We start from the raw sequence: 20,959 nt of genomic DNA, 5'->3' as shown, positions 1-20,959 counted from the left end.
AAGGCTTCTCGTTAGTGCACAGACACAGTCCGTTGGCCTAATTAACTTCCAAGGCGCCCTGTATCAGCAGGTCACATAGGGTCAGGATTCAACAAAGTATTCAGCAGCCACAAACACCACATGTCCACAAGCAAACACAATGTGGCTTCACATGTGCATACTCTTACACACAGGCCACAGTTATGGGCACAGTGTTGCACACACATGCAGCAGTGGCTTTATTTTATTCACTGCTCTACCTCTCGTGCCTAGAATGGTGCCTGGTGCCTTGTCCAGTTAGGCTTCAATTTGTACTTATTGAATGAATGGTGTGTGAAATGCACACACCCTACAGAGAGTCACACATTTCTATACTCCTTCAGGCTCTTTCCAAAAAGCTGTTGCCAAGTACAGGAGAGAGGAGGCATATAAAGAGATCACTTACAACATTGGGAGAAGTCCTAGAAAAGACATAGATAGAGAAGGGAGTTTTAAGTTCTGCCAGAGGGAGACCCAGGGAAGGTAACATTTAAGCTGGGTCTTGAAGGATGTATAGGAGTTCACCAAGAAGAGATGCTGAGTGAGGAGGAGCCTTTGAGGCAGTGGGCACATAGTGTGCAGAGGACCTTTGTGAAAGATAATGGAAGAGCATTAGAGAGTGGGCTGGGTAGTGGTGGGGGCACCACGTGGCCAGGTGCCTGGAAGGTCAGCAAAGACCTTCCAGACCATGAAGGACCTGGAATGTCATGCTAAGGAGTCTGAATTTATCTTGGGTGCAGAGGGAGGCATGAGGGAATTCTTTTCTTTTTTCTATTTTTACATTTGTGCTGAGGCAGGAGTGAGTTCTAAAAAAGGAAGAGACACGGTCAGATTGGTACCTCTGATTCTCATTATTCGAGGTAGTTATATTCTATAAGTCACCAGGAACACCAAGTTAGTGCATATTGAAGCATTCTTCCTAGAGGACATATGAGCTTAGGTTCCTGCAAGCTTCTGTTTGCAATGTGGTTATCAACTGATCACTATAGAAGTCTGTTTTATGTGTGTTTCTGAAGACACCTTGTTTAATATATATTGTTGACTCATTAATATTGGACTCATAGCCAACACCACTATAACTCGACTGAATGAAGCTTGTCTAACACACATATTTTTTCCATAAGGCCCATCATAGTCTTCGTGTGCTTAGAAACACTAGATGGCGGCTGGGCGCGGTGGCTCAAGCCTGTAATCCCAGCACTTTGGGAGGCCGAGACGGGCGGATCACGAGGTCAGGAGATCGAGACCATCCTGGCTAACACGGTGAAACCCCGTCTCTACTAAAAAATACAAAGAACTAGCCGGGCGAGGTGGCGGGCGCCTGTAGTCCCAGCTACTCAGGAGGCTGAGGCAGGAGAATGGCGTGAACCCGGGAGGTGGAGCTTGCAGTGAACTGAGATCCGGCCACTGCACTCCAGCCTGGGTCACAGAACGAGCTCCGTCTCAAAAAAAAAAAAAAAAAAAAGAAACACTAGATGGCACTTCAGCACTATACTCAGGGCCATTTCAAACAGCAAAACCCCAGCAAAAAGCAAGAAATGAGAAAAACATGGCAGTAAGTAGACCTCCAGTAGAACATATGTTTATAGTATTAGAGCTGAAAGGGGAAGGCAGAATGTCACCTTGTTCAGCCACAGCTGGGAACATGTGCATTGGGAGACTCAAATTCTTGCCACTCTGTTTCTGTTATAAATGGCCATGAAAGTGTCTTAAGTGTAAATTTTGGATTAGAAATAAATTGTGGGCTGGGTGTGGTGGCTCAAGCATGTAATCCCAGCACTTTGGGAGGCCGAGACGGGCGGATCACGAGGTCAGGAGATCGAGACCATCCTGGCTAACACGGTGAAACCCCGTCTCTACTAAAAAATACAAAAAACTAGCCGGGCGAGGTGGCGGGCGCCTGTAGTCCCAGTTACTTGGGAGGCTGAGGCAGGAGAATGGTGTGAACCCGGGAGGCGGAGCTTGCAGTGAGCTGAGATCCGGCCACTGCACTCCAGCCTGGGTGACAGAGCGAGACTCCATCTCAAAAAAAAAAAAAAAAAAAAAAAAAAAAGACATAAATTGTGGTGAGCTGGAGAAAGCACAATACGGAATCTGTGAATAATGAAGATCAACTGTGTGTTTAGAAAGCGCCCTCTGTTTGAGAAAAGAGGCTGGAGGGGCTTGTGAGACCAGTATGAAAGTTACTGCAATGATTTAGGCAAGAGATGAGCAAGAGGGTTGGATTTGGGAAATAGCTGGTAAATACAGCTGGCAGCTTTGGAGGACTGATTGGATGTAGGGTGTGAGGCAGGAGGCTGACCTAGGATGGTTCACAGGTTACTGATTTTGGTGATTTGATAGGTGGTTGGGCCACTGATAGAAATAACCCTATGAGGTAGGAACTCCAATGGCCCCATGTTCCAGATGGGAAAACTGAGGCCCAGAGAGGCTAAGAAACTTGCCTGGGCTTGCACAATCAGTAATCAGGAGAGCTGGGTTGGAATTCAGGTAGCTGAGCTCCGGAGCCGGTGCTCTTAACACTGTAATGCTTCAACATCTTCATACCCAAGGATTTGGCCACACTGTTGGCTCCCTTATGCTTGATAAACAGAATCATTTACTCATCGTCAAATATTCATTAAGCACCTACTATGTGCCACATGTTGTGCCTGGTGGTGGAAATAGATCAGTAAGCATGATTCTCATGGTTCAACCTCTGGGCATGGTCCTCTTGAAGATTACAGTCAAAGGAGGAAATAAGACATTAAATACACACACACACACCAATAACTCTAAAAATACAATTTTGATAGACACAAAGGAGAAGCACAGAGCCTAGAGAATGTAAAATGGAGAACCAGACCTAGTTTCAGGAGGCAGGGAAAGCCTTTCCAAAAGAGTAAGATGTAAATTGAGGCCTGGAGCTTTCTCCTCTGCCAGTAACCCTCTGCCTGCTTCCTAAAATGCCAGCACTCTCCAGAGCTCTGCTGGATTCTCTTCTCTCAGTGCACTCTCCACAGGCTGTGGCTCCTACCACCAGCTTGGGGCTGAGGACTCCAACTATTGCTGCCACCTCGTGGCCCTGGATAGTTCAAGTGGCGCCTACTCGGCACACATAGCACTGAACTCATTAACTCCAAACACATCTGTACGAACCTATGCACCACGTTTCCCACTCACTCCCCCTGCTATGTATGTGTGTTAACTCCAAACACATCTGTACGAACCTATGCACCACGTTTCCCACTCACTCCCCCTGCTATGCTTGGAATGTGTCCCCCATTGTTCTCACGTACTGAAACTTAACCCCCAATGCAACAGTGTTGGGAGGTGGGACTTTAAGAAGTAATTAGGTTAGTTAGATGAACATCATTATCATGGGAGTGGGTTTGTTATCATGAGAGTGGGTTTATTATCAACTGAGAGGTTTCAATGGAGGCTTCATGGCTGTTCTTTTACTGAGGGATGGGACTTGGGGGATGCTGGAAATCCAGGAGTGAGCTGGAGGTGGGAGGGGTGGAAGGTGGGCATGACAGAGAAGAGGCAAACCTGGAAAACAGGGAAAGAGTTGTGTGATGGGCAGAATCTACACAGACCTGGGCTCAAACCCCATTTCTACTCCCTAGCTATGTGGCCTTGGTCAACTCATTTCTTCTCTCTGAGACTTAGTTTCCTTTCTTTAGAATGTGGAAGGGTTGGTGGGGGGGGTGCTGTTGTGAGGAGTGCTTGAGAGGATGTATGTAAACATGGTGATTTACAGTTGGCATGTCCCACACATTCATTTTCTTCCACTCTGTGGGCTGTTGCTCTCTGACCTGTTGGGTAGACATTTGTTTCTCCCCTGGGACGAATGGTCATGCTCTTCCCCTATGATATGCCTCCCTTCCTGGGCCTCTAGACCTACTCCACCAGCTCTGCCCATGCTTCCAAGCTCAGCCCAAGGGGGCTGAAACTGGAATGTGCCCCTTGGTCTCTCCCTATGATTTCTGAGGCTCTGTGTGAGCTGGGTCATGGAGAGGCTCACCATTCCTGAGACTGGGGCCCAATGCTTCTAGGTATCTTCATCCCTCCAGCCCGGCCCACACTAAAGCTGAATCGCTGGTCTCATTCACACAGTGTTTTGTTGTCTCTGGGCAGGTTGTCTCAGTTCCATTTGGGGCCTCCCTTTTAGAGTATTGAGGGCTTATGAGCAGTTCTTGAAGCTTTGGCCACTGGCTGCCACCTTTCCCCTTGCTAGCCAAGAGTTCCAAGGCCAAGGACCTTCCTGTTGGGCTCTTGCCTGGATGCTCAGCATCTCTGCTGAGTCATGGTCCAGTGTGGGGACCACATGACTTACTGAAAGTTACCAGACAGCTCTGGATTTTAAATCTGGTTCCATCAAGTGGTCAGTACATGTAGCAAGTGCTATCAGTATCAGCCCCAGGTCCTCTTGGCATACTCCATTTCGGTGGTTAAGAGGACCTTGTACAGCACAATGATTTACAGAAGCAGGACCAGGGTCCAATGGCCAGCACCTGCCACTCTGCCTGGGGCTCTCCGGGCTTCTGGGCCTCTGCCTGCAAATGGGGTAGGCTGGAAGTGCTAGCGAACTGATGCCCCACTGGGAAGAGCCCTCAACAAGTCACTGATAGAAGTTAGGGTATAAAATCTCCAGCCTCCTCAGCCTTTGATTGAGATGACTGTGAAGCCATTTTCTGCTGTTTCCCAGCAGTCCCCAGCAGGATTAAGCTCCATTGCCCATGGAGGTAACTCACTCAATTAAACACCCTTCATTAGCTTTCTTCCCTTCTCTGACTCACTGCCCATTCCCATGCTGATGTTTCCTGGGATGGCCTCCCAAATAAACAACTTGCATGCAAATCCTGTCTCAGGCTTGGCTTTTGGGAGAGCCCAAACTAAGACATCTCTTGTTTGAACAGAGAAGCAATCTCATTTCCTGGGGAATTCGCCTGTCCTCACTCTAACCAGCCGCATCTTCGCACATTGAGTGTTGATTGGCTCAGGGCTGGGACTGGCCCCTAACTGAGCTAATCAGTCACACGGATCTTGCTCAGTTGATTGGTCCAATGTGACAATTTAACCCATGCTGATCTACCAAGGGGTCTTCCCTGGGACTTTTGAACATGGGATAGGGAGAGTGTCTATCTGATGACAGACATAGTGAGAAGTGAGGCTCCGGAATTGTCAGCAGCCTGCTGTTTGAAAAAGCTGCTTTGCTGAGTGAGACAATGAATCTGATGCAGAAAGGGAAACAGAAACAAAAGATGAGCAAGCGAGTGCTTGGGAGGCTCTGGAGTCCCCGGCTTGATCTATCTTGGGAGCCCAGCCATAATGTTTTCTTTCCTGCATGCACATATACCACTGCATTTTCCTTTTGTTTTGGCCTGTTTAATTTAGGCATCTGCCATCTGCAGCCAAACATACTCTCTGTAACCTTGGATTTGCCATTTAATAGTGCCTGGTGCATAGTAGGTGTTTAACAAATATTTGTTGACTGACTTGTACCCTCTGGACCCTGTTTCCCTTGCTTGTGTGTTGGGGGTGATAAGAAGTAGCTCGTAGGGCTGTTGCATGGATGAAATGAGAAAATGAGAGGGAGAGGGCTGTCTTGGCCTGTTTCATGCCACTGCAACAGACTACCACAGACTGGGTGATTTATAAAGAACAGGTATTTATTTTCTCACAGTTCTGTAGGCTGGGAAGTCCAAGACCAAGGTGTTGGCCTCTCGTGAGGATGTGGCCTCTGCTCCCAAGATGGTGCCTCAAACACTGTGTCCTTCAGAGAGGAGGAATGCCGTGTCCTCACGTGGCAGAGGCAGAAGGGCCAAAATGGTCAAACTTCCTCTATTAAGCCATTTTATAATGTCATTAATCCATTCATGAGGGTGGAGCCCTCATTACCTAAACACCTCCTCAAGGGCCCCATCCCCCAATACATGGGGGATGAAGTTTCCAACATATGAATTTTGGGAGACACATCCAGACCCTAGCAAGGGCTCTGTCAACTACGAAGTGTCAGAGCCACGCAAAGAGCTTTGTTATATGCCTGTGAGCCAGGGAGGGTGCCAGGGAGGGTGCCAGGGAAGGTAGGGCATCTTGGATGAGGTGCTCAGAGCCCTGCCTGGATCTGTGGATGCACAGAGCCAGTGAAAGCTGCATGAAGATGAAGCTGAAGGGAGTGGAATGGGAGGAATGGCTTGGGGAGATTTCTTTTTTCTTTTGAGAGAATCAATAAGAAGGGCAGAGAAGGGAATTAATGTTTATTGACTCTCTGTTATGTAGCATTCACTGGGCTCAACTCCTCGCATACATCAGAGAGTGCAAACTGGTGACCTGGAGGCAAATGTTTTGTTTGGCCTTCACGGTGCTAAAGAAACATTTCAATTAATTATCAACATATCAAAATCTGGAGGTTCCATATAAAAACATATTTTGGGGGAAGGTCTTGAAAAATCAGAAGATCTGGCAGCACAGGGTCTGTGTTCCCTGTAACATCAAGAGCTGGAGCTGACAAGCGCTGCCCCTACCTTGTAGTCATTAAGATGGTAATCCTGGACACTGTCAACTTATCTTCCTAATAGCCCTGCAAAGCCCACTTAGCTCCATTTTACAGATGATAAAACTGAGAGTCAGAGATAAAGTGATTTGCTCTAGACCACACAGTTAGGGATTGATGGAGCTGGGGTTGTGGCTCAGTTCTTACTGACCCCAGAGTCTATTCTCCTACCACAGTACGGAGACGGTCTGGCTATCTGTGGGAGAAGAGTGAGGAGGGGGAGAGGTTTGGTATCGGTGATTAGGAAGGGTTAGGGTGCCACAGGTAGAGGCAGGAGAACTTGAGGGTGGGGAGATGATGATGTCAGACCAGGCCATTGCCAGTTCGAAGGGACCACAGGATGTCCAGGTGAAGGGGTCCACTCCTAGGTCACTTTTAGCACCTGGAGCCTGGGCCTGGTGATTTGAGAAATAGAGGATTGTGGCTGGAGATATTTTGGGGACCTGGTGGCTGATTAGCCAAGGGGAATGAGGCAAAGGGAGGAGATGGAAATGCTGTTCAGGTGTCTTGCTTGACAGCCTCGGTGGCTGGCCCTTCAGGGGCTCAGGGTTGGGGGGGCAGGAAAGGGGAGGAGAGAGAGGTTGGGGGAAGCCGGTCTGGTAGGGGAAGATGGTGCATCCAGTTTGGAGGTGTTGAGTTGGAGAGAGATGTCCGGGGACAGTTGGCTGAACAAGTCTGGAGCGCAGGAGGATGCTCCTAGCTGGAGATGATGATCCAGAGAGTAAGCTGTGGTGCCCAGTACAGACAAAAGGAGCCAGGCCTGGGTGTCCAGACCAACTGTGGCCTTAGTGCTTGGTGGAAGTTGGAGGGATGCCCCCCCATTCAGTCTCTCTGACCTTCCACACGGTAATGAAGATCCCGCCCTCCTCACCCAGCGGGCCCCTCTGTAATCGGCTTCCCTGGGGATGTTTGAGCGAAATGGAATAGCGAGGCAGGCAGGGAAGAAGGGAGGGAGAACTGGTTATCGCTTCCCCTCAGCTCCAAGTGGATAATTACACAGCTCTCTGAGCCCCAGGACTGGGCCAGGCGGCAATCCATACAGACAGCCTTTCAAAATTAATGGGACTCCAAGGGGTTTGGGGTGGGGGAACACCAAGGCTGAAAGAGGCTGAGGAGAGAGAAACTAGACTTAGGAAGACTGTGTCTGACAGAAAGAGCCCAAGATGCAGGGTCTGAAGCAGAGATGGAGGGAAAGAGCAGGAAAGTTGAAGGGAAAGAGAGGTTAAGTCACCTGCTCAGAGTCACACAGCAACAAAGCTGGGATTTGGCCTCTGTTTGTCTGTGTCCAGAGTGCATGCTCTTCACCCATTCCATGGTGGACCTTCTCCCTCACTGAGAAAGTCCCTGGAAACAGGCCTTCAGCACACAAACCCTGCATCAGAGCTGCTTCCCGTCTGAGTGAAGGTGGGGACCTAGGGAAGAGCAGTGACTTCTGTAGATGTGAGGGAGGAAAAGGGAGCAGGTGTGACGGATCCTTCCAGTCAGCTCGCACGGGGCCCCTCCCTCCCCTGTTGGAACTGAGGGCACCTCTGCATCCCGCCCCTCCGCACCCCCAGCAGTATGCCTCTCTAGCATGCTTCTGGATTTATCTGGAGTTTGGTTTATAGTTATTGTGTCAATGGTAATCTCTTAGTTCTATAAATGTACCATGGCTATGTGAGATGTTATCAGTAGAAGGTATACAGGAGCTATTTGTACTATCTTTGTAGTTTTTAGATTCTTCCAAAATAAAAAGTTTATTATAAAAAACCCACAACCAACAGCAGATTGCAGCTGTTGGTTGGGGGCAGGGAAGGGGGTTAATGAGGGGAGAGGTCAGGGCCCCAGAGGGGAACTGGGGTGCGGAATATTGATGCAGGCCCCCACGGCAGTGTTCTCATATGAGGGCCCTCTGGCACTCGAGTTAAGCCAGTCGGGTCAGTATCATTCACCTAGGTCCCCATTGGCCATGTCACCAGGGCCTCAACCTGAGTCTACACTGTGTGCACTCAAGATTCAGTCCACTAGGAGGGGTGAGGATGCCTGGGTGGGGGGTGGTGGGGGGAGGGGAAGCACCGGAAATATCTACAACTTACTTCACATCTGTTACATGCTGGTAAGTCTCCTAAGCTGCTTCATATACAGCATCAATTTGAATTCTCACAAAATCTCATTTCCTGGAGGAGTCTGAAGCACAGAGAGGTTAAGTAACTTGCCTAAGGTCACACAGTATGTTCTGACCAGAACTCTTCTGATAGCCAGGATGGGAGACCTTTTAAAGCTTGTCCCATGAAAGGGACACACTGTAGGTGCGGCAGGACTTCCACATCTCCCAGGGCAGGAGCCACTGGACCAGCAGGTTTCTGGCGGCCTGCAGCTTGGGAGCCAGCAGGACTGAGATGGGCTCTGGCCTCTCTCCTGGGAGCTTCTTGGGCATCTCGGCTTGGCATTTCTCTGCATGGTTGCTCTGTTCTCTCTTACACCTGGTCTCCAAGGCTATTCTGCCCGCTCTACTCCACAGTGGAGCTCAGTCTCTCCTCCTGGCCCCTGCGCCCACTGCTCCCAGTCTAGCTGAAGGAGTGACTGATTGGCCCAGCTCCTCCTCGTGATGATTGGCTGCCCTTAGGTCCAGGTGTCTGTGACCTGGATGGGCAAGACAAGCAGGATTGTATGGTTCAGTGCCATGAGCCCCGGCTCTGCAGGTGGATTGCTTAGATTTGAATCCCACTTTCTCCCTGTGTGACCCTGGGCAAGTGACTTCACGTTTCTGTGCTCTCGGCTCATCCTCGGAGGTAACAGTGCTATCTTCTCCATGTGAAGACTGAATACATGATGCTGTGTGAATGAATGCATGCAGAGCCCTGGCCCAGAGGACGCACTCTGCCACCACCGCTTGTTGCCATTATTATTACTGCCATCATAGATCACGGTGTGTCTACTTGGCAGGGGCAGCGAGTAGGGGAGGGAGTGATGGACACCCCTCCTACACCCAGCCAGCTCAGGGACTGCTCATCCTCATGCTCCTAACCTGTCTGTGAATCTGGGTGAAAGACTTCCTAAGGAAGGGGAGAGTTCAGGCTTCAGGCTTCAAGGTGTGTGTGTGTGTGTGTGTGTGTGTGTGTGTCTGTGTGTGCACGCACACGTGGAGAAGTAATGCCCCCTCTCCCGCCCCCCACTGCCGTTCCTGAGCCCCTGGGCTATGGCCTTGCTTTGTCTCTTATGCCCTGACAGTGGTGAGGGAGGGCTCTTCCCTACTTCAGCAGAGCACGGGTAGATGTGTGTGTAAATGATAGGCTTTTAGGGGGAAAGTAAGGACTGTGCCTCACAATCAGGAATCTTCCAGGATTACAGAAGACTCTGACTGCATCTGGGTAAATGAGCAAGTGGGTGCTGGGAAAGGAAGGCAGATCTTGTGGGCAGAGCTGCAAAGCCTGAGCTCCTCCCATCCTGGTCTGTGGAACACCTACTTCTCCCACCTCAGAGTCCTGCCTAGAAGTCTCTCTGCACCCCAACCCCGCCCCCCGCCTCCAGCTGCTGGGCACATTGGTGCAGATCGCAGGCACAAGAAACCTGAGGGCTCTGGTGCTAGGATGGCTCAGGCCTTCAGGTATGGGGCCCAGGCAAGGCGTGGGATGGGGAAGAAAGGCCAAGAGGAGGCTGAGTTATCCTAGCAAACAATAAGACATTGCACATGTGCACACCTACAAAGCACCTAGAAACATCTCTAGCTCACGGTGAGTGCTCCCCAGGTGCTATTAACGCAAATGAAGATAGGTGAGACCGAAGAAGCCTGTGTCAGAAGCTGCCAGAGTCCGCTGACAACCAGAACACAGCCTCCTCGGGACCCCACACCTGCTGGAGAGAGGGGACACCAGCACGGGATTCGGTGCTTGCTTTGTGCCAGATAAGGTTCATTTAATCCCAACAGCCACACAATGAGATGTGACGATCATCGGCCCATCTTCCAGGCCAGAAGATGAAGGCTGAAAGAGGTTAAACAACTCTTTTTCTGTTCATTTGGAGCACGCCAAGATGATGTCTTTGCACCTGCTCTTCCCTGTCTGCAGTGCTTATGCTCTGCCCTAAAATATTCACAAAGCCAGTATACGAAGCTGTAACAAATCACCCCCAAATTTAATAGCTTACAATCACAAGTGTTTATTATCTCCAGGTTTCTGTGGGTCAGGAATTCTGGAGCAGCTTCAGGAGCACATGATGATGTTTATGGGACCTGGGCACTTTTGCCTTTTTTGGCCTCTTCCTTTTTCTAAGAATATTTGAAAAATTACATTTCATGATTGTGTTGGTATAAAGGTAAATATATTAGTGTTATAAATTAAAAACATGTTCTTTGACCTAAAAGTTCCTTCTTTCTCTGATTTTAAAGGAAGTGTAAAACATTTTCTCTAGTCCTAAATGTCTTGTGGGCGCAAGGCACGGTGCCTCTTGTGTTTAGTGGACAAATTGACCCTCAGTGGCTTAGCCAGGTAGTTCTGGCTCAGGGTCACTCATGTGGCTGCAGTCACCTGAAGGCTTGACTGAGGCTGGAGGGTCCATTTCCATGATGGTGTACTCATGGTTACTGGCAGGAGGCCTCTGTTCCCCGCTGTGGGCCTCGCAATGGGTTGACTTGAGTGTCCTCATTGACAGCTGCTTCCCCTAGAGTGAGAGAGGGGAAAGTAGGGTGGAATCCTTTCATGCCATATCTTGGAAGTCGTCCATGGTCAAATATCATTACTTCTGCCACATTATTCTTGTGAGTCATTAAATACAGCTTGCATGTAAGGGACATAGGGGAAGGGAAATTAGGCTCCACTTTTTGAAGGCAGTGGATAGACATATTCAAAAACCATCATACTTGACTTCAGACAGGCCAAGACCCTTCCCTAAGTCACCTAATTTTGACCCTTGTTGCCACCCTCCAAGTCCCCTATAACACATCACTCAACTTATCGCTATCAGAGATTACCTTGTTCGTTGATCCGATTGTCTGTCTGCCCCAGCTGGAAGGGAAGCTCCTCCGTGGGAGGAGACCTTGTATGTCTGTTCTCTGCCGTTGTTCTAGGGTCTAGCATAAAGCCCAGCACCCATGAGGCTCTCAGTAAGTATTTGGTGAACGAAGGAATGAGAGAATGAATGAGCGTTGGGGGTGGTGGTGGGAGAACCTGCGGTCACTTCAAACTGGTGGTGGAAGGGGCGTGTGTGGAGAGGCCGAAGCGCTCTGCTTGGGGTTTGTTGGCCTGGGATGGTCTCCAAGGCCCAGGGGATTGGGAAGGAGGTCTTGTAGGGAAGAGCAGGGTAGAGCAGTAAGGGAGTGAGAGGCCTGGAGAGGCTGGATGACCAGAAGGCATGGGATTACCTTGTGAGTGGGGACCCCAGATTATAAGATCTAGTGGGGTCTAGTTGCTACAGATGTAGGAACAGGAAAATTACAATGCATTATGGCAGATGCGTAACAGAAGTGTGTTCAGGACCCATTGGGCTGGACGCTGATGCTGACTGGTGATGGAGGACTTTGCTTTTGGCCACACCCTTGACTGTGGACTTTGCTCACTTGCGGAGGTGTTAGGAGTCCTGGGGAGACACTTGGCTTCTGGTCACTGCAAGACTGGCTCACCTGCCCGAGCTGCTCCATTCAGCCGCTGGGGGGCAGCAGAGGCCCAGGCTTGGCGGCAGCGCCCGGGCTCCTGCAGCTTCCGCCCTCAGAGCCGTTCTCTGCGGCCAGCTACCAGCAACCAGCTCCTGCTCCTGTAGGGGCAGAAGCTGCTGGGTGGGGTGGAGGTCCCAAGTTTGGGGTGTTCCAGTCTGTGCTCCTGCTGCTGAATTGTTCCTTCCACTCTCCCCTGAGCCTTCTCCTAGTATCCTTTCCTCCTCTACAAATCTTCCCGGAAGATGAAAGCAGGTGGGGGTAGGGTAGGGGCCTGGAAATTGTCGACTTCAGTAAAGGAGTTGGACTTTACCCTAAGAGCCATGGAAAGTTCACTGAAGTGCCTGATTTGTGTTTTCGGAAAGGTACCCCTGGCTACTGGGAAGCAGAAAGCACAGACAAGAAGCTGCTTCAATGGCCCAGGTGGGAGAGGAGTCGGAGAAGAACCAGTGAGACAATGAGGCGGATGGTGGGTACCCCCTGCTGGGACATGGGGAGAGCTGGGCTGAGTGCAGGGGGGCAGTGCTGAACCCCAGAATGAGCACACTATTGCAGTGGTGGCAGAGGGTTCAGGACACAGGGCACCCCGCCCAGATAGGCCTGAGTTCAAGGCCAGGATTCCCTTCATGGGGGTGACAGCAGGCAGGAGGGGAGCAGCCCCCCATCCTAGATGGACTGGCTTGCTAGAAAGTGACTCAGGAGCAGGGGCCAGGGACGCACAGCTGAGCACAAAGTGAGGTGTTGGGCTTGACCGTGGTGGAGTCTCTGACCAGAGCTAGGCTCAGAAGGGCAGCTGGCCCTCTAATTCCTAAAGGCTGTTCTCTCATGCCATGTGCTCCAAAGGTGCTGTCACCAGACATCAGGGACAGTGTGAGGAAACCCTAGAGGATTAGCCTGGTCTTGGCCCTGATCTCGAGTTGACTGAAGCCCTACACTTTTCTACTTGGGACTGAATCCACAGGCCTCACCAGCCTTTGTGCCTGCTGCCTGCTGGCCTTCACCCCACCTGGCTCCAGGTCCTCCAGGTCCTCTAGGTTGGTACTGAGCTGGAAGCTGGCTGTGTGATCACAGGTGGCCTTGTGCCCAGAGACTACACTTGGGCTGGCTCTAGCAGAGGGCCTCGCTGCCTCCCAGGGCTCATAAGGGGGACTGCTACTCTAAACTCTTGCTGTAGGTGGTGCAGGACTCATCCCTGAGCCTCCAGGAAGGTTTGGCCCAGAGACTGCATACAGTTGGGCTGGGTCTAGCAGAGGGCCTGGCTGCCTCCCAGGGCTCATAAGGGGGACCGCTCCTGTAAACTGTTGCTGTAGACGGTGAAGGACTCATCCCTGAGCTGCCAGGAAGGTTTGGGCTTGTGCCCCTCTCCCCCTTCCCACCGGCTGTTACTGGCATCTACAGTATTCTCTCGCTGCTCTCTTTTACCTGGCCAACTCCTAGTCATCTTTATGTCTCAGTTTAAATGCCACTTCCTTGGAAACAATTTTAGTGCACCCATTATTCTTTCTCAGAGCATCCTTTGCTTTTCCTGCAGTGTATTTATTACAACTTATTATACTTTTATTTTGAGTGAGAGAGTGAGAGAGAGAGAATGTGTGTGTGTGTGTGTGTGTGTGTGTGTGTGTGTGTGTTAACATCTTGACCCCCTGAATAGACTGGAAGCTCCCTGGAGACTGGAAGCATGTCTGTTTTACTCATCATTATAGTCCCCAGGCCTGGGATACTGCAGGCACTCTAAAAATATTTGTTGAATGGGTGAAGGAAAGAAAGAATAAATGCATTATGGATGCCCCTGGGGATGCCCTATGTGTTGGGAATTCATAAAGCCAGAGTAAACCTGGCATCTCACTGGATCATCAATTTTACTTGATGGTAAGGAATTAGAAGTATTCTATTTACTTATTAATCAAATATTTTACATTACAAAAGTAATACATGTTCCTTGTCAAAATTCAATCAATAGGTGTTATTTTTATATTGAAACAAACTCTGACACATTATGGAGTAAAATGAAAAGTTCACTTGACTTTTAAAGAGAAAATAGGAGGCTTCAAAGACATTTTGAGCTTAAGAGGGGCCAGACTGGCCTGTGGTGCAGGCTCCTGCAGGGATGAGGTCACTCCTGTGGGTTAGGGCACCTCCATGGGAGAGGCTGAGAAACTGCTGTTAGGCAATTGCACTGTTGTTGGCATTGTGGCTGCAGAGCCCGGGTGCTGACTGCATTTGGAGAGAAAGCAAACGCCCGCTTTATATAACAAGAAGTGGGCTGGTCAGACTCCAGGGGCAGGGGCCTGGAGGAGAAGAGTGTTTTTACGGAGGAGTGGGGATGCAGCGAGGCTTTCTAGGGGGGTATCAGGAAGGAAACCTTCCTGGCAATGATATAATAAAAATCCTTTGCAAAGAGTGAGAGAGTTTACCCCCAGGGCGAGGGTGCTGTAACAGGTCAGCCACTTCAGAGGGGCTGGCTGTCCCAGGCTGGGGGCATCAGGGTTGGGGAGTACCGGGGAGGTGGGGAAGTAAGTGGCGGGGGATGCCACTGGATTGCCTGAAGGGGTAACCCACGGCCATCCAGGGAGACCAGCATTGAGCGGGCCATGGAGAATGACACTGTTACGTGCAAAATGTACAGCTCGAGGTGGAGTCAAAGATGTGGGCCTGGAGCCTGACAGATCTGGGTTCAAACGCCAGCTCTGCCGTTTTTAGTGATGTGACTTTGGTCAAGTCCTTTCCTCTCAACCTCATTTGCTCCATTGGCACAAGGGGAATCCTGATCACCATCCTGAAGGGGGTTGTGATGGTTCCATTAGGAATTTGTTCTCTGCACGTTCAAATCACCTGGGTAGTGTTTTAAAAAATACTGATGTCTGGGCTTCAGCTCAACTACCTGAAGCAGAATCTCTGGGAGTGCATCCCCAGCATCTAGGATGCTTTGGCAGAGTCCCAGGTGATTCCGTGTGCAGCCGGGGAGAATCCCTGCCAGAGGTGATCTGAACACAGCCTTATGATTGTCTCCAGCAGAGGAAGAGGCTCTGGCTGCCCCAGGCTTTGTGGTCAGTCCACAAGCTGCTTTGTGCCTCTCACTGGGCTTTTCTCCTCTGCCTGGCTTGTTTGCTCTTTGTCTGGGTCCCAGCTGTCAGGGACAGGGCACGAGCCAAGTGCCCACCGGGATGCAGCTGCTTTCTGTCCAGTGGCCTTGGGAGTGACAGACAGATGCAGACCTACCGGGAGAATGACGCAGGGGTGGACAAGCCAGGCCGAGAGCGAGGAACACTCCTCCTTCCCCGCAAGGAAGATCCAGAAAGAGATTGACTTGGTGCTAAACTTGAACTGCACCAGAAGCCCCGGGGATTGGGGAAGGGGTGTTAAAATACAGATCGCCAGGTCACTCATCCCAGGGCATCGGCTTTGGTAGGTCTAGGGTGGGGCTGGGAATGTGCACTTCTGACAGATTCCCAGGTGACACTGCTGCCCCCTGGACTACGCTTTGAGAACCACTGACTTAGAGGCCCACAGAGAAGTCAGCTACACACCAGCTCCGCCCACACGTACCCAGAGCCAGAGAGCAGCAGGCCCAGAGGATTGGCGGGCAGTCAAGCAACCCACAGACACACTCTAGTCAGAGGAGGCACCGAGGAGGCGAGAGACCCAGACGCACATCAGCAGAGCTGGGGAGACAGGGACCCCAGTGTAGACCCAGGGAGGAGACACCTAAGGGACAGAGGCAGTGACATCCTGGTCCCTCACCCCAGCTCAGAGAATGACCTCGGGAGAGAGAGTGGTAGGCTGACCCAACGGCAGACAGACAGACCTACTGGAGGACAGAGTAGGGTGGAGATTGGCAGTGTGTGAGCACCGAGCAGTCGGGGGGAACGACAGATAGATAAACTGACTGGAGGACAGAGAGGCGGGTAGAGATTCGCAGTGCGTGAGCGCTGAGCAGCCGGGGGGAGCTCTAGGGTGTGCTGGTGCCAACGTGTACCCCTCAATTTTCAGGACATTTGCCAGTGAATTGTAAACCCTTAATTGTTGGAAGTTAGCCCTGGTGGGATTGTTCACCCTGGGTGAACACCCTGTAAACCCCATGTGCTGGCGACTTTAGAAGCAATGGCTCCTCTTTTCTAGGTTTGACCCATGTGGGACTTTTTGCCGTTCTGCTCAAAGGTCAGGTCCTGCCACCTCCTCCAGGAAGCCTTTCTGACTGCTCCACCCATGCGGCAGATGCTTGTCTCCTGGGAGTTCTGTGGCGTCAGCTTCTCAAGCCTTCTGTGGATTTTTCAGGGCTTTGGTTCATTATTTCTGGTGTGACTCTGGGTTGCGTCACCCCCTTCCCGGCCCTCAGTGTCCCCAGTGGGGATTGGCTGAAGGATCCCTAGGGCCTCTTCCACTTGAACTAATTTGTGTTTAGTCTCTCTTTCCTACCTTTTTTGATTGTGTTCCCCTGTCCTTGAAATTTTCTTGAGTAAGGCCCATCAATATATGTATGTTCATTTATGAAACCTGTACATACATTATGAGACATATATAAAGTATAAATTTAAAAGGATGAGATAAAAATACAAATAGAAGTTACTATGTGTGTATATATACACACATATAAATATATGTAAATAAATATATATTTATATATTTATTTTCAACAGTGCTTGAGAAGTAATATAAATATACGGTAACTGTAAATATTCTATTACTGTTATCAAATAATCAAAGAACAGGGGTAGCTGTTCGCTCATTATCTGATAATAACAGTAATAGAATATTTACTCAGCGCTCTTGCTATGAGCTGGGTACTGTGCTAATTGCTTTACATGAATTGACTCTTTTAAGCTCCTTAACAGCCCTATGAGGTGGGCACCATCATCATCTGTACTTCCCAGGTGGGGAGACTGAGGCACAGAGATGGTGGGTAACTTGCCCATGATCACACAGCCAGTAGATAGTGTGACTGGGATTTGAACCCTGGTCCAGCCACCAAGCTCAAGTCACCTGTTAGAGGGCAATTGACGGAGGTTCTGCCTCCAAGCCCTGGTCCCTCAACCGGCATGCTCCCAGACGTGAGGACCACGCTGTCTGTGTCTGTTTTCTTTTTTCTTCTTCTTCTTCTTTTCTTTTCTTTTTTTTTGAGACTGAGTCTCACTCTGTCACCCAGGCTGGAGTTGGAGTGCAGTGGTGTGATTTCAGTTCACTGCAACCTCCGCCTCTGGGGTTCAAGCAATTCTCCTGCCTCAGCCTCCCGAGCAACTGGGATTACAGATGCCCACCACCACGCCCGGGTAGTTTTTGTAGTTTTAGTAGAGACGGAGTTTCACCATGTCGGTCAGGCTGGTCTCAAACTCCTGACCTCCAGTGATTCACCCGCCTCGGCCTCCCAAAGTGCTGGGATTACAGGTGTGAGCCACCGCGCCCGGCCCATGCTGCCTGTTTTCATTAGAACCACTGCTAAATAGTCTCTGAGAACTTCTTGGACTTCTGGTGTCCTGTCCAGGAGCTGTACCTGCATTATCTCATTGACTCCTTCCTCAAAGCCCACCAGGGCAGTATTGCTATCTTTACAAAGCCTGAGCCCAGGAGGCAGTGCCCTTCCCAGGGACCTGGCTGGGCACTCTCCTGCCACCCTAGTTGAGCAGGAGGGTGAGATTTCCCTATAAACATTAGGAGAACATTAGGAGATACATCAGGCTGCCCTAGAAACTAGGCTCTAGTTAAGTGCTTGAAAAGTAATTATAAACTCCAGAATATCTTTCAGCCGAGCAGGTGGCTGGAAAATTAGAAATCTATTTCTGAGACACCTTCTGCTTTCCAGAAAGGCTGAGGTTATGTTTCAGGCAGGTCAAGTGCTGGTGGCCTCTGTGGAGTGTGTGTTTGTGTGTGTGTGTGTGTGTGCGCGCGCGTGCGTGCAGGGTGCAGCACTGAGGGGCCAAGGAGAGAGGAGACGCCAGTCTGGGGGTGTAGCTGTCATGCCTGCCCTTCCCTGGCACTCCGTGCAGTGTGGAGGCGGCAGGCGCCTCCTCTCTGGTGTCACCCCTTGAGAGCTGGGTTGCTAGGACACCGGAGCCAAGGAGATGCCAGTTGATTTGCCAAACAATTTTTCTTCCAATTAGGAATAATTAGACAAAGGGAGAAAGTGTGTGCTTTGATGGTGGCAAGAGAGGCTTGGAGCTTGGGGACCCCGAGGAGCTGTTAGGGTTTCGTGGCTGAAGATGGTTAGGAGTGTTGCCCCACCCCTGGGAAGGAGCCTCTTTCTGGACCCATGGCACCCACCTTGGGGGAGAGAGGAGCACATCTCACATATATTAAGTGTCTACTACATGTGTGCAGCCCTCTTTCATGCTCACAACAAGCCAGGAAGAGGGACTAGGATCTCGTGTGGTCTCTTCACTGCTTGCAGCCATGCTGGGCTCCCTCAGTTCCCAAACTTCTTGAGGTTTTTGCACATACTCTTCTGTCTGTCCAGAGTGCTTGCTCTCCTTTATGTAGCCGGCTCCTTCTCGCCCTCCAGGTGACCACTCTTATTATCCACAATAGGCCCTCATGCCAGCTTTCCCCCAACAGCCCCTGGCTGCCTCCCTGCGTGGTACTCATTATGGCTTGCAGTTATTTTATTTGTTCGGTCACTTGTTTTCTCGTCTGTCTTCCTAGCTAGAACATCACATTTGTGAAGACAGTGTGTGGCACATGGAAAGGTCTCAGTAAATATTCGTGGAAGGAATGAATGAAGATCTCTGTTCAAAAGGAAGTGGAGGCTTAGTGAATCTGAAGTTCTTCCCTATGGTCTGCAGCTCAGTAAGGGGTAGAGGGGTAGACCCAGGCCTTCACCTTGTGTCCCCCTTGCACCCAAGCTGGCGCTCTTCCCATGGCATCACACTGCCTGCAACCAGGGGCGGCCTCTGTCTGTTCCCCTCTTTCCAAAGAGGCTTGCATCAAGGGAAGGCTGCTGGGCCTCCTTGGATACAAAGACTCCAAGTGCTGGCAATGGAGCAGTGCAGGGTAGTGGTCCCTGGAGTCTACCTGTCTGGGTTCAAATTCCAGACCTGGGCTGGGTGCGGTGGTTCACACCTGTAATCCCAGCACTTTGGGAGGCCGAAGTGGGGGGATCATGAGGTCAGGATATCGAGACCATCCTGGCCAACATGGTGAAACCCCATCTCTGCTAAAAATACAAAAATTAGCTGGGTGTGGTGGCGCGTGCCTGTAATTCCAGCTATTCAGGAGGCTGAGGCAGGAGAATCGCTCGAACCCGGGAGGCGGAGGTTGCAGTGAGCTGAGATCATGCCAACGCACTCCAGCCTGAGAGACAGAGTGAGGCTCCATCTCACAAAACAAAACAAAACAAAACAAAACCCAAAATTGCAGCTCTGCCTGGCTGGGCCTCAGTGCTCCTGGCTGTGGTGTGGAATAACAACAGAACCCATTTCTCAAGGGTCTTGTGAGGATATAATGAGACAATGCACGTGGAATGTTTAGAGTGGTGCCTGGCACATAGGAAGTGCCTCCTATGATACAAGTTATGGGAAAAATTGGGGTGACAGACAGCTTTGATCCTTCCCGCTTGTGTCAGTGACACATAGTGGGCCAGATGATGCGGCCCTTTAGGTGCCTGGCATAAATTATTCATCTTGGCATCTGAGGCCTCACATTCTTAAGAGCTCCACTATTAGGAAGCTGAGAGAAGCTAGCCAATGTGAGAGAGCCCAGTACAGTGTCTGGCACATAATAAGTGTTCAGTAAAATGGCAGTTGAACCACTCTTGAAATAGCCAGGCTGAAAGTCCAACTGACTGTCAAAACTCTCCACCTGGGTATGCCTTTGGTCCTTCAAATGCAAGAATAAAAATAGCTACTGAATTATAAGGCCACTGTGCCTGGCTTTTTCATGTACTTTTAACTATTTGAAATTATCCTATTTAACTCATTTATTACCTATCTCTTCCCACTAGAATGAAAGCTCCAGGAAAGAGGGATTTGTCTCCTTTTTCATCGCTCTTTTCTCCATGCCCAGGGCAGTGCCTGGCTCATAGCAGACCTCCAGGGAAATATTTGTTGAGTTAATTGCCGTCATGTCTGTTATGGATCCTGTATTAGACTCCTATTGTTGTAACCAATGACCACAAATGTTATGATTTAAAACAGTAACATATTTAATATCCTACAGTTCTGGAGGGGAGAAGTCTAAAATGGGCCACAGTTTGTGTTCGTTTTGGAGGCTCTGGGAGATCATCTGTTTCCTTGCCTTTTCTATCTTCTAGAGGCTTCCCACAATCCTTGGATTGTGGTTCGGCATCACTCCGACCTCTGATTCAATCATCATGTCTCCTCTGACTCTGGCCCTCCTGCCTCCCTCTCAGACCACTCAGAGAATCCAGTATAATCTCCTCATCTGAAGATCCTTAGCTCGATCATACCTGCAAAGTCTCTTTTGCCCTATAAGATAACACTCACAAATTCCAGGAATTAAAATGGGAACATCTTTGGGGGGCTGTGATTCTGCCTGTTGCAGGCCTGATACGCCGTCTGTTCTTTCCGATGATTTATTCTCTTTCTCTCTACTTTCTTCTTTTTCCCCCATCCCACTGCCCCACACCCCTGGCCCCCCAGGCTCCACAACATCAAGGGTCTGCCTTCAAGGACAGACCATGGTTTCTCTTCCCAACGGCTCTTCGCTCTGAACTCTGGGAGTGATAAGGGGATTCTAAGACTTCTTAACATTTAATATTCAGGTGCTCTGGTACACTGTAGTGTTGTTAGGCACTGAAATGCAGGCAATTTTTGTTGTACGGGTATTTT

At 50.1% G+C, this 20,959-nt stretch overlaps 1 long non-coding RNA gene across 2 annotated transcripts in view; it reads left to right on the top strand.

Annotated features, from left to right (window-relative positions):
• The first annotated feature begins 12,508 nt into the window (after window positions 1–12,508).
• Window positions 12,509–20,959, top strand: part of LOC126958569 (uncharacterized) — a 32,919-nt gene continuing 24,468 nt past the window's right edge. For both annotated transcript variants that reach the window (XR_007727231.1, XR_007727230.1), the window contains exon 1: window positions 12,509–12,651. This is a non-coding gene — a long non-coding RNA (uncharacterized LOC126958569). The remainder of the gene's footprint in view (window positions 12,652–20,959) is intronic.

Source organism: Macaca thibetana, chromosome 1, assembly GCF_024542745.1.
Source record: "Macaca thibetana thibetana isolate TM-01 chromosome 1, ASM2454274v1, whole genome shotgun sequence".
Lineage (NCBI taxonomy): Eukaryota > Metazoa > Chordata > Mammalia > Primates > Cercopithecidae > Macaca > Macaca thibetana.
The sequence above is the reverse complement of the archived record's forward strand: the minus strand, read 5'-3'. Positions and strand labels throughout refer to the sequence as shown.